The sequence below is a fragment of the Eublepharis macularius genome, chromosome 7 (genome assembly GCF_028583425.1).
Source record: "Eublepharis macularius isolate TG4126 chromosome 7, MPM_Emac_v1.0, whole genome shotgun sequence".
NCBI lineage: Eukaryota > Metazoa > Chordata > Lepidosauria > Squamata > Eublepharidae > Eublepharis > Eublepharis macularius.
In genome coordinates this window covers 144,673,691-144,685,394 of record NC_072796.1, presented here as the reverse complement: position 1 = coordinate 144,685,394, position 11,704 = coordinate 144,673,691, and positions in this window count along the sequence as shown.

Genomic DNA, 11,704 nt, shown 5'->3' with positions numbered 1-11,704 from the left:
ACCCTAACCCTAACCCTAACCCTAACCCTAACCCTAACCCTAACCCTAACCCTAACCCTAACCCTAACCCTAACCCTAACCCTAACCCTAACCCTAACCCTAACCCTAACCCTAACCCTAACCCTAACCCTAACCCTAACCCTAACCCTAACCCTAACCCTAACCCTAACCCTAACCCTAACCCTAACCCTAACCCTAACCCTAACCCTAACCCTAACCCTAACCCTAACCCTAACCCTAACCCTAACCCTAACCCTAACCCTAACCCTAACCCTAACCCTAACCCTAACCCTAACCCTAACCCTAACCCTAACCCTAACCCTAACCCTAACCCTAACCCTAACCCTAACCCTAACCCTAACCCTAACCCTAACCCTAACCCTAACCCTAACCCTAACCCTAACCCTAACCCTAACCCTAACCCTAACCCTAACCCTAACCCTAACCCTAACCCTAACCCTAACCCTAACCCTAACCCTAACCCTAACCCTAACCCTAACCCTAACCCTAACCCTAACCCTAACCCTAACCCTAACCCTAACCCTAACCCTAACCCTAACCCTAACCCTAACCCTAACCCTAACCCTAACCCTAACCCTAACCCTAACCCTAACCCTAACCCTAACCCTAACCCTAACCCTAACCCTAACCCTAACCCTAACCCTAACCCTAACCCTAACCCTAACCCTAACCCTAACCCTAACCCTAACCCTAACCCTAACCCTAACCCTAACCCTAACCCTAACCCTAACCCTAACCCTAACCCTAACCCTAACCCTAACCCTAACCCTAACCCTAACCCTAACCCTAACCCTAACCCTAACCCTAACCCTAACCCTAACCCTAACCCTAACCCTAACCCTAACCCTAACCCTAACCCTAACCCTAACCCTAACCCTAACCCTAACCCTAACCCTAACCCTAACCCTAACCCTAACCCTAACCCTAACCCTAACCCTAACCCTAACCCTAACCCTAACCCTAACCCTAACCCTAACCCTAACCCTAACCCTAACCCTAACCCTAACCCTAACCCTAACCCTAACCCTAACCCTAACCCTAACCCTAACCCTAACCCTAACCCTAACCCTAACCCTAACCCTAACCCTAACCCTAACCCTAACCCTAACCCTAACCCTAACCCTAACCCTAACCCTAACCCTAACCCTAACCCTAACCCTAACCCTAACCCTAACCCTAACCCTAACCCTAACCCTAACCCTAACCCTAACCCTAACCCTAACCCTAACCCTAACCCTAACCCTAACCCTAACCCTAACCCTAACCCTAACCCTAACCCTAACCCTAACCCTAACCCTAACCCTAACCCTAACCCTAACCCTAACCCTAACCCTAACCCTAACCCTAACCCTAACCCTAACCCTAACCCTAACCCTAACCCTAACCCTAACCCTAACCCTAACCCTAACCCTAACCCTAACCCTAACCCTAACCCTAACCCTAACCCTAACCCTAACCCTAACCCTAACCCTAACCCTAACCCTAACCCTAACCCTAACCCTAACCCTAACCCTAACCCTAACCCTAACCCTAACCCTAACCCTAACCCTAACCCTAACCCTAACCCTAACCCTAACCCTAACCCTAACCCTAACCCTAACCCTAACCCTAACCCTAACCCTAACCCTAACCCTAACCCTAACCCTAACCCTAACCCTAACCCTAACCCTAACCCTAACCCTAACCCTAACCCTAACCCTAACCCTAACCCTAACCCTAACCCTAACCCTAACCCTAACCCTAACCCTAACCCTAACCCTAACCCTAACCCTAACCCTAACCCTAACCCTAACCCTAACCCTAACCCTAACCCTAACCCTAACCCTAACCCTAACCCTAACCCTAACCCTAACCCTAACCCTAACCCTAACCCTAACCCTAACCCTAACCCTAACCCTAACCCTAACCCTAACCCTAACCCTAACCCTAACCCTAACCCTAACCCTAACCCTAACCCTAACCCTAACCCTAACCCTAACCCTAACCCTAACCCTAACCCTAACCCTAACCCTAACCCTAACCCTAACCCTAACCCTAACCCTAACCCTAACCCTAACCCTAACCCTAACCCTAACCCTAACCCTAACCCTAACCCTAACCCTAACCCTAACCCTAACCCTAACCCTAACCCTAACCCTAACCCTAACCCTAACCCTAACCCTAACCCTAACCCTAACCCTAACCCTAACCCTAACCCTAACCCTAACCCTAACCCTAACCCTAACCCTAACCCTAACCCTAACCCTAACCCTAACCCTAACCCTAACCCTAACCCTAACCCTAACCCTAACCCTAACCCTAACCCTAACCCTAACCCTAACCCTAACCCTAACCCTAACCCTAACCCTAACCCTAACCCTAACCCTAACCCTAACCCTAACCCTAACCCTAACCCTAACCCTAACCCTAACCCTAACCCTAACCCTAACCCTAACCCTAACCCTAACCCTAACCCTAACCCTAACCCTAACCCTAACCCTAACCCTAACCCTAACCCTAACCCTAACCCTAACCCTAACCCTAACCCTAACCCTAACCCTAACCCTAACCCTAACCCTAACCCTAACCCTAACCCTAACCCTAACCCTAACCCTAACCCTAACCCTAACCCTAACCCTAACCCTAACCCTAACCCTAACCCTAACCCTAACCCTAACCCTAACCCTAACCCTAACCCTAACCCTAACCCTAACCCTAACCCTAACCCTAACCCTAACCCTAACCCTAACCCTAACCCTAACCCTAACCCTAACCCTAACCCTAACCCTAACCCTAACCCTAACCCTAACCCTAACCCTAACCCTAACCCTAACCCTAACCCTAACCCTAACCCTAACCCTAACCCTAACCCTAACCCTAACCCTAACCCTAACCCTAACCCTAACCCTAACCCTAACCCTAACCCTAACCCTAACCCTAACCCTAACCCTAACCCTAACCCTAACCCTAACCCTAACCCTAACCCTAACCCTAACCCTAACCCTAACCCTAACCCTAACCCTAACCCTAACCCTAACCCTAACCCTAACCCTAACCCTAACCCTAACCCTAACCCTAACCCTAACCCTAACCCTAACCCTAACCCTAACCCTAACCCTAACCCTAACCCTAACCCTAACCCTAACCCTAACCCTAACCCTAACCCTAACCCTAACCCTAACCCTAACCCTAACCCTAACCCTAACCCTAACCCTAACCCTAACCCTAACCCTAACCCTAACCCTAACCCTAACCCTAACCCTAACCCTAACCCTAACCCTAACCCTAACCCTAACCCTAACCCTAACCCTAACCCTAACCCTAACCCTAACCCTAACCCTAACCCTAACCCTAACCCTAACCCTAACCCTAACCCTAACCCTAACCCTAACCCTAACCCTAACCCTAACCCTAACCCTAACCCTAACCCTAACCCTAACCCTAACCCTAACCCTAACCCTAACCCTAACCCTAACCCTAACCCTAACCCTAACCCTAACCCTAACCCTAACCCTAACCCTAACCCTAACCCTAACCCTAACCCTAACCCTAACCCTAACCCTAACCCTAACCCTAACCCTAACCCTAACCCTAACCCTAACCCTAACCCTAACCCTAACCCTAACCCTAACCCTAAAAATCTTTATTTTCCTAAAAAATCTTTATTTTCCTAAACCTAAACCTAAACCTAAACCAAAACCTAAACCTAAACCTAAACCTAAACCTAAACCTAAACCTAAACCTAAACCTAAACCTAAACCTAAACCTAAACCTAAAAGTTGGAGGGAGAGGTTGTGTTTGTTGGAGGCTCCTGAAAACTTTTTACTTTTTCCTGGCTTTGCCAAGTTTAAAGTTTTTCTTTTTTGGATTTTTGACTGGATCTTTGTAGTGGAGAGCGGCCCCCTCGAAAAGACTCTGGGATGGAGGCCCCCCCGGCTGGGGGGGACCCAGAAGATCGTTTTTCTTCAGTGTCTATGGAACATTTCAACAGAGGCCTGCAAGAAGAAGGCCTGAAAGTGAAGCCTATCGCATCGTCAGAAAAAGAAGTCTTGCTCGCATCGTCAGAAAAAGAATTGCTGCTCGCATCGTCTGAAATGGAATCCCTTCAAGCAACTCAAGTATTAGAAGGTATCTTGCAGACAGGAGGCATCCATGGAAGTGCGGTGAGTAGCTCTCCGATGCTGTCGGGTGCTGATGATGTTCCAGATGTTGCGATAGTTGAAGATAGGAATACAGATGTTACCACTGCCTGTTTTAGTGCTAGGATTGTTTTGGATGAAGATAAGGGTGCCGGGAGGCGCTGTGTGGGCCCAGATGGCACTTTCACATCTGGCCGTCCAGATGTTCCAGACGTTGTGGCCCCACCCGAAGATCCAGATGTTCCAACATCTGTCCATCCAGATGTTCCAGATGTCGCACCCTCGTCCGCTGATCCAGATGTTCGCACATCTGGCCGTCCAGATGTTCCAGATGTCGCACCCTCGTCCGCTGATCCAGATGTTCGCACATCTGGCCACCCAGATGTGACACCCTCGTCCGCTGATCCGGCTGTTCCAACATCTGGACATCCAGATGTTGACTCTGTTGGCGTGTCGCCGGCTGTTTTTCAGGTTTCCACATCTGGCGAGTCAGTTAGTTCTGGTTTTTCAGAGGGGCCTTTGATGAAGGACGATGCTTTGTCACCTGTGTTTCCTTTTTGTTCAAAAACAACTCTACAAATGCATGATTTAAGACGGTCGGGAAAAGAGGAGGGTCGTCATTACGAAAAATTTTTGGAAGTGCAAATGGGTTTGGGCAAATCTCCCCGTGATTCTAAGAAGGAGTCAGATGGGGCGGAGATGTTAACGTCTGTATCTAAGCATGCCCAGGATACCCAGGATACCCAAGTTGAGGAATATATAACCGTCGCTTCGTCTCCTGAGGACCAACCGGTGAGGAAAAAGAAAAAGAAAAGAGAAAGGCAAGATCAATCTCAAGCTCAACTTCCTTTGTTGGAAGAAAAGGAAGACGCTTTGCAATTTTCTCAACCTTCTCAACCTTTTGATGGACTTTCACAGGAAGAGCTGGAGTTGTTATTTCAAGATCATGCTGAAGGTCATGCCGAAGGGCGTTCTGTTGAACATCGGGCGTCTCCCGCTGGTTCCGTGGATAGTAAATCTTCCTTTGGGGGACTGGATGGACCATCTCTTCCTTCGAAAAATGCCAGAGAGTTTCAGTTGAGGCAAGATTGGGAGACGCTTAAGTTTGGCCCTATGTCTGAAGGCTTTGGAATTTTAGTGTCGGAACAACTTTGTAAGATGGACTTAGTTAAGTTTTGGGCTTTTCTGGTGAGCCATATGGGACTTACGATGGTACCTACCGTTGCTTTGGACAAGCGGAGTAAGGATGCTATTATCAGTATGTTGGATCAGAAGAAGGATATCTTATTGGCGTATCTTACTGGGGATACCCCAATCAAATCCAAGTTCTACAAGAAGGTCCTTTATGCTAGAAGTCTATCGCTTAATATCGTGGATAGACTGGTTATTGGGAGGAAGGCTCGTACTTCTACGGAACTTTATCCGGATTGGTTAAAGGAGCAAGGATTCGTGATTATACTTAAAGATATTCTTCGTTTTCTGGAAGGGGGATCGCAAACAGGACTTTCTGGATTTTATGATCAGACGGGAAAGGTGGAAACGGAGTTAACGAGAGCACAAATGGTAACTTGGCTTTCTCAGGCCATACACGTCATGAAAGTTCGAATTCAACAGTTAAAGACGGAGCGGGATCGATCGAGTCAGAAAACGGTTCCCTCTGGGCAAGGAAAGACCGCTGGAAGATATTTATTACGGACATTGTCTGCTGTGGGGACGGAGTCTGAGATGACGACCTCATCGACTGCTAGTGATCCGGAGATGTGTCCCTTATCTGTTTCTTCGACGGCGGAGGTGCCGGAGGCACGACAGGCTCGTTTACTTCAACAGGGAGACCCTGCTTTGCAGAGTCTCCCGCTAATGGGTGAGGGTTTAAGTCGTTCCAAGAATGTCAGTCGTAAACTTTTTATTGATAGTCAAAGTCAGGGTGAGAAAGGGGAGAGGCAGGAAGAAAGGAAGGGGGAAGAGGGAGAAGAGAGTGATAAAGTTTTGTCAGGAGTGGATTCTTTAACTGGGTCAGAGAACGATAAAGGTATGGGGAGTGATTTAGATGATGATCTTATTCGGAAACAGGGGAAGAGGAGGATGAGAGGGAAAACTAAGAATGTCACTGATAGAGGGGGGGTTGGAAAGGGATCGAGTGGAATACAGGGAAAGTTAGGTCAGGAAAAAACTTGTCGAGTAGATACTGGGGTCTCTGGTCCTTTTCCTTTTACTGCAGTGCAATCGGAAGAGCGAGGGCGATTGACTCCGCAGTCTGCAGAATCTTTTCAGGGTGCTAGCGGTCAACAATTACTGCCTAAGCCTCAGAGACATGGACAAAAGAGGAAAAAAGATTCGTCCCTCAGTTCTTCTTCATCTTCGCTTCCGATGAAAGGATTGTGTACAGAAGTGGGACATTCGTTACCATCGGTCATTCATTTACAAACTGAACTGGGACATGTTCAAACTGTGAGTACAGGAAATTTACAGGAAAAAGACGTATTTCTTGTCTCTGACGGGACAACAAACATAGACATAAGTACAGGTACAACGACAACTATACAGACAAATACAAATACAAATATTAATACAAATGTTATAAATCCTGCTCTTGTTGTAAATGCTGATACTGTAGAACTTTCTTCAAGGCCTTCAGTGATCTTGCAGAAAGAATCTATTATTGTTATTTCTGAAGAGGGAATTGTACATTCTGTTGAATCTCGATCGTCTGTATCTGGGGATTCCCCAGTAACCAACCTGAGAGGAGAAACTTCCAAAGTAATGGAATTTGAGGTTCAGGGAGGTTCTAGGACTGAAGAAAATGGGAATATGGAATTTACACAAGTTTCTGGTGTACAATCTAGAGAGAGTAATGTAAGGGATGTAGCTGCTTTAGATACGCAATTACGTTCTGGTTCACAAACAGATTTAGATACATTTTTACAAACACAAACACGAACACGAACACAGGCACATCCAATGCAACAGCACTTACAATTACAATCTCAATCTCAATCTCAATCTCAATCTCAATCTCTACTACAATCACAGTCACAGTCACAGTCGCAGTCGCAATCGCAGTCGCAGCCACAACCGCAGTTACGGTCACAGTTACGGTCTCGGTCTCGGTCCCGGTCACAGACACGGTTACAGTCCCAGTCCCGGTCCCAGTTGCAGTCACAACTGCAGTCACAAGTACAGTTACAGTCGCAACCACTTTCATCCAATTCTTCAGCAAGTGCGACACACAATCTGCAGATGCAAGAGCAAGATTCTTCTCTTATGCATAACCCTATGTCTGCAACTCCGGGACCGTCTTATGCTTCAATATTGCAAAACACTAGAAGTAGAGCTGAAGCCTTTCGACAACAGGGAGAAGGAGGGCAGCAACAGGAGCCTCTTCGTCGTCCTTTTAATTTTGAAAGGGAACGAGAAGAAGATGAGGAGTTTTTAGAAAGTTTCTTTGATATGAGAGAGGAAGAGGCTGATTTTGACCCTCGTCAAAGATATGTTGTACGATTCCGATATAAAGGGACTGACTTTCAGAAAATATCTGAAGAGTATATGATGGGAGAGATTTTGTTGGGTTTTTTAGCTGTGAAAAAAGAAGATATTTTGGCGGTCATAATGCCTCCGGGCTTTAAGGAGACTGATATTTGCTTTATTTCAGAAAGGGCATATCAAAAGTTTTGGGGCAATTTACGACAGGTTGTAAGGTCCGAATATAATCCTCTTCGGGATTATGATGTCATTCCTTTATTTCGGGGAGAATCTAGAGTTCTTACTGTAGCTTTCAGAACAACCAATGTTCCCGAACAAGATGTGGAACGGTGGCTTAGTAATTATTGTAAAGTGTTGCTGCCCCCCCAAAAGTCATTTAACGCGTGGGGCATTTGGAAAGGCGAGTATAAAGCAGTTATTGCTTTACAGAGAGATTCTAGGAGTAATTTGAAACATATTCCGAAGTATTTTTTCTTAGGGTCAGATAGGGGAATTACAAGATACAGTGGTCAACCCCCTGCTTGTTTTCAATGTGGGGGGTATGATCATATCAGACAGCATTGTTCTACCCCGCTCTGTTCTGCTTGTGGAAAACGAGGACATAGTGCGATTCATTGTAGCGTGGGGATAGTTTGTAATTTATGTGGGCAGCAAGGGCACTCGTATTTGCTTTGCTCAGAAGCTTATTATAATCGGCTTTACCCAGATGCTTATCAGAGACTTATTAATTCGCACCCTCATTTACGTCGATCGACACAAGACTCTACTATGGATGATTCCACTATGGATGATACTTCGATGGAAGTGACTGTACCTGAAACCAGATTTGGAATTGGAATTGGAACTGAAACATCTCAAGAAAGTCGACAGCAAGATGAGAATGGTAGACAGTTAACCGATGGAGAAGGGGTATGGAGAGAAGCAAAGAAGGTGTCCCGAACTGGTCCAAGGGGAATGGTGAGTCAAGGAGTGTATAATCCCGTGTTGCAAACTATTATGGGAGTTAATAGGTTTCAGGTATTGACGATGACTAGAGAAGCGGAACTTCGTGAGGGAACGACAGAGGGAACGATAGAGAATTTACAGGACTCGGTTTTGACATCTACCGTCTCACAACAACAGAGTGTTTCGATACGGAAGTATAAGGATAAGATGCAAGTCTCTAAGAAGAAGCAGACAGGAGAGCATAAAGTAAAAAATAAATCATTAAAAGCTCAAATGAAGACTTTAGCAGACCTCTCTGTTAATGAACTTCAAGTACGTTTGGATGCCGCAAGAGAGAAAGTACAGCTTTTTACTCAAGAGGTTTCGGGGTCCAAAGCGATTTCGGAGGACGCACGAGAACGTTTGAACCATAAACTTCATTATTGGAGAGATGAGGTGGCGATAGTGAGTTGTGAATTAGACCATAGGAGGGAACAGGAGGCACAGCAGATGATGGAAGAAGAGGAACAACAACAACAACACAAATTGACGGGGGAACAACAGTCTGCGATGGAGGAAGAACAACAGCAATCATCTGGAAATATGGATAAAGAGAGTCAGAAAAATGTTGCAGAAATTCGTAAAGAAGGAATGGAGGGGATGGAATGGTTGAGTACGGGACCTGTTCAGGGAGAAACAACTATGCAATCGGGATCGGGAGGGATATCCTTATCGAGTGACTCTTCGGGTATCCCTCCGAATCAAGAACTTTTTTTGCAGACACATGAGTATCACCCTCCGGTAAATTTACAAGATTCAGAAATGATCACGGCGATGACTGATCAGTCGCCTTCTCGTATGGCCACGCCTCCGGAATGTCAGGAGGCGGTGGATAAAATGGATGATCTAGCAATGGTTCAACCGAAAGTAGGAGTTTAAGTTCTTCATCGTTTATTTTGTGGAGTCTTCCTTTACTTTTTTAATAATTTTTGTGATGGCTTTTAAAATACTAACGTGGAACTGCAGGGGTTTACGTCAGTCGGGGAGACGAGAGGATATTTATTATCATTTGGCTAAACTGGAATTTGATATTTTAGTTTTGCAAGAGACGAATATTTCTACACCGAAAGATCGGAGCGCGGCACAGAGGGAATGGACGTGGGGACCATCGAGCTGGTCTTTGAAAACAGAAGAAGGGAAGGGAGGTGTAGCAGTTCTTTTTACATCCAAACCTAATTTGAGGGTAGTGCAGACTATCGAACCGTTACCTGGACATTTACTTGTTGTGGATTTTAATTTAAAGAACATGACGATGAATGTTCCTGAAAGTAGATTTAGGTTATGTGCTTTGTACGCTCCCGTGAATTCTGTACATCGACGAGAACTTTGGGGATTGCTCGAAGATCATCTTAACACTGGCCGGTCCATTTTTGTCATCGGGGATTTTAACGTAAGATCAGAGTTGACTGATAGGGTTAATTTGAGGGGCAACCTCGTTACTACAAAGACTTCTTCTGTTCCGAAGCAATTGACTATTGAAGAAAAAAATTTGAAATTTCTTTTGAAAGACCGTTTGACTTTAGTTGATACCGGGATGCAGATGGATGGAGAGATAGATTATTTTCCTACACATCACAGAGAGAGTTTTTTATGTAAATATCCTTCTCAGCTGACTTCAAAAATGACGTATTATCACCCGCTGACGGTTAGCAGAATAGATCGAATTTGGGCCCCTGCGGATTTGCCTATCACATCTTGTAAACTTATTATTACTTTATGGTCAGATCATGCTATGTTTTGTGCTACCTTTGCGGGATCGCCAATCAGAAGGAAACAGAGATTTGTGTGGAGGCTTCGAGAAGTGGATTTAAAGACTTTTAATATGGTACCGGACATAATCATGGTACTGGAACATCAAAAGCGGCTGAAACCTGGAATGGATCTATTGGACTGGTGGGAGAAAACGAAAATAGCTATTAAATATGCTGCCATGCGAGCCAAGAAGAGACATGGAACACGTGAATTGCTTTCCTATCATCGGGCAATACAGAATGTATTGGTGACTAAATGGAGGATGTCTAAGGGCTTAGCTGTAGATCGTGATCGTCTTCATAGGAATCAAGAGATTATTAAGGGTTATCGCTTGGCTCTACGGCAACGGAGGAAATTGTCACGTGTGGTCAGGTCATCGGGACCACTTATCGAGAGAGGAGAATGGCAAAAAGATCGTTTACCTCGATACGGTCAGTCTTTACTCTCGTTGCGGAAAGCAGATTCGGTGGATGACTTTGTTCAAGATCCAGTTGATATAGCGGAGGAAGTTTCCAGGTATTATGGAAAATTTTATGCCCTTTCCGATTGTCCAACAGAGGAAGTTTTTATTAGTCGGTATTTAGAGCATATTTTTGGAAAGAAACCAACGTGTAGAGAGGATTTTTGGGAATTGTCTGAACCTTTTACAGAAGAGGAGGTGCGAATAGCTTTGCAAGCTGGTCGACGTAAATCTATTCCGGGACTTGATGGCCTACCTTATGGCTTTTATAAAGATTTTAAAGATCATCTGATTCCCATCTTAACAGAGGTCTTTAATAAAATGCTGGAGACGTCTCGTGTGGGTAAGAGCTTTTTGCACGGAGCGATGAGTCTGTTATACAAAGGTGGCGACCCGACTGTGCTTGGAAATTGGAGACCTTTGACTGTAAATAATTCTGACTATCGTATACTTACAAGGGTATTAAATAATAGGTTGAAGAAAATAGCTGATCAACTTGTCTGTGTCGGGCAGACCAGTTCAGTTCCTGGAAGGCGGATGGCTCACACCACTTGTATTTTTCGGCAAGTTTTCGATCGTTTACAAAGAGAGAAAGAACATTTATACCTTCTTCAGCTCGATCAGAGCAAAGCATTTGATAGAGTGGAGCGAAGATATATGTGGGCTGTTTTACGACAACATGGACTACCCGAGTTGTTTATTGTTTTTTTGCAGGCGTTATATACAGGAGCTACAGTAACTCCGAACGTTCGAGGGTGCCAGGGTCCTGCTTTTCCGGTTCCAACAGGAGTTCGTCAAGGGTGTCCCCTCAGCCCTCTTCTATATGTTTTAACGTTGGATCCTTTCCTCAGAGCAGTGCATGGAGATCGGTTTATTAAAGGGATTCTAC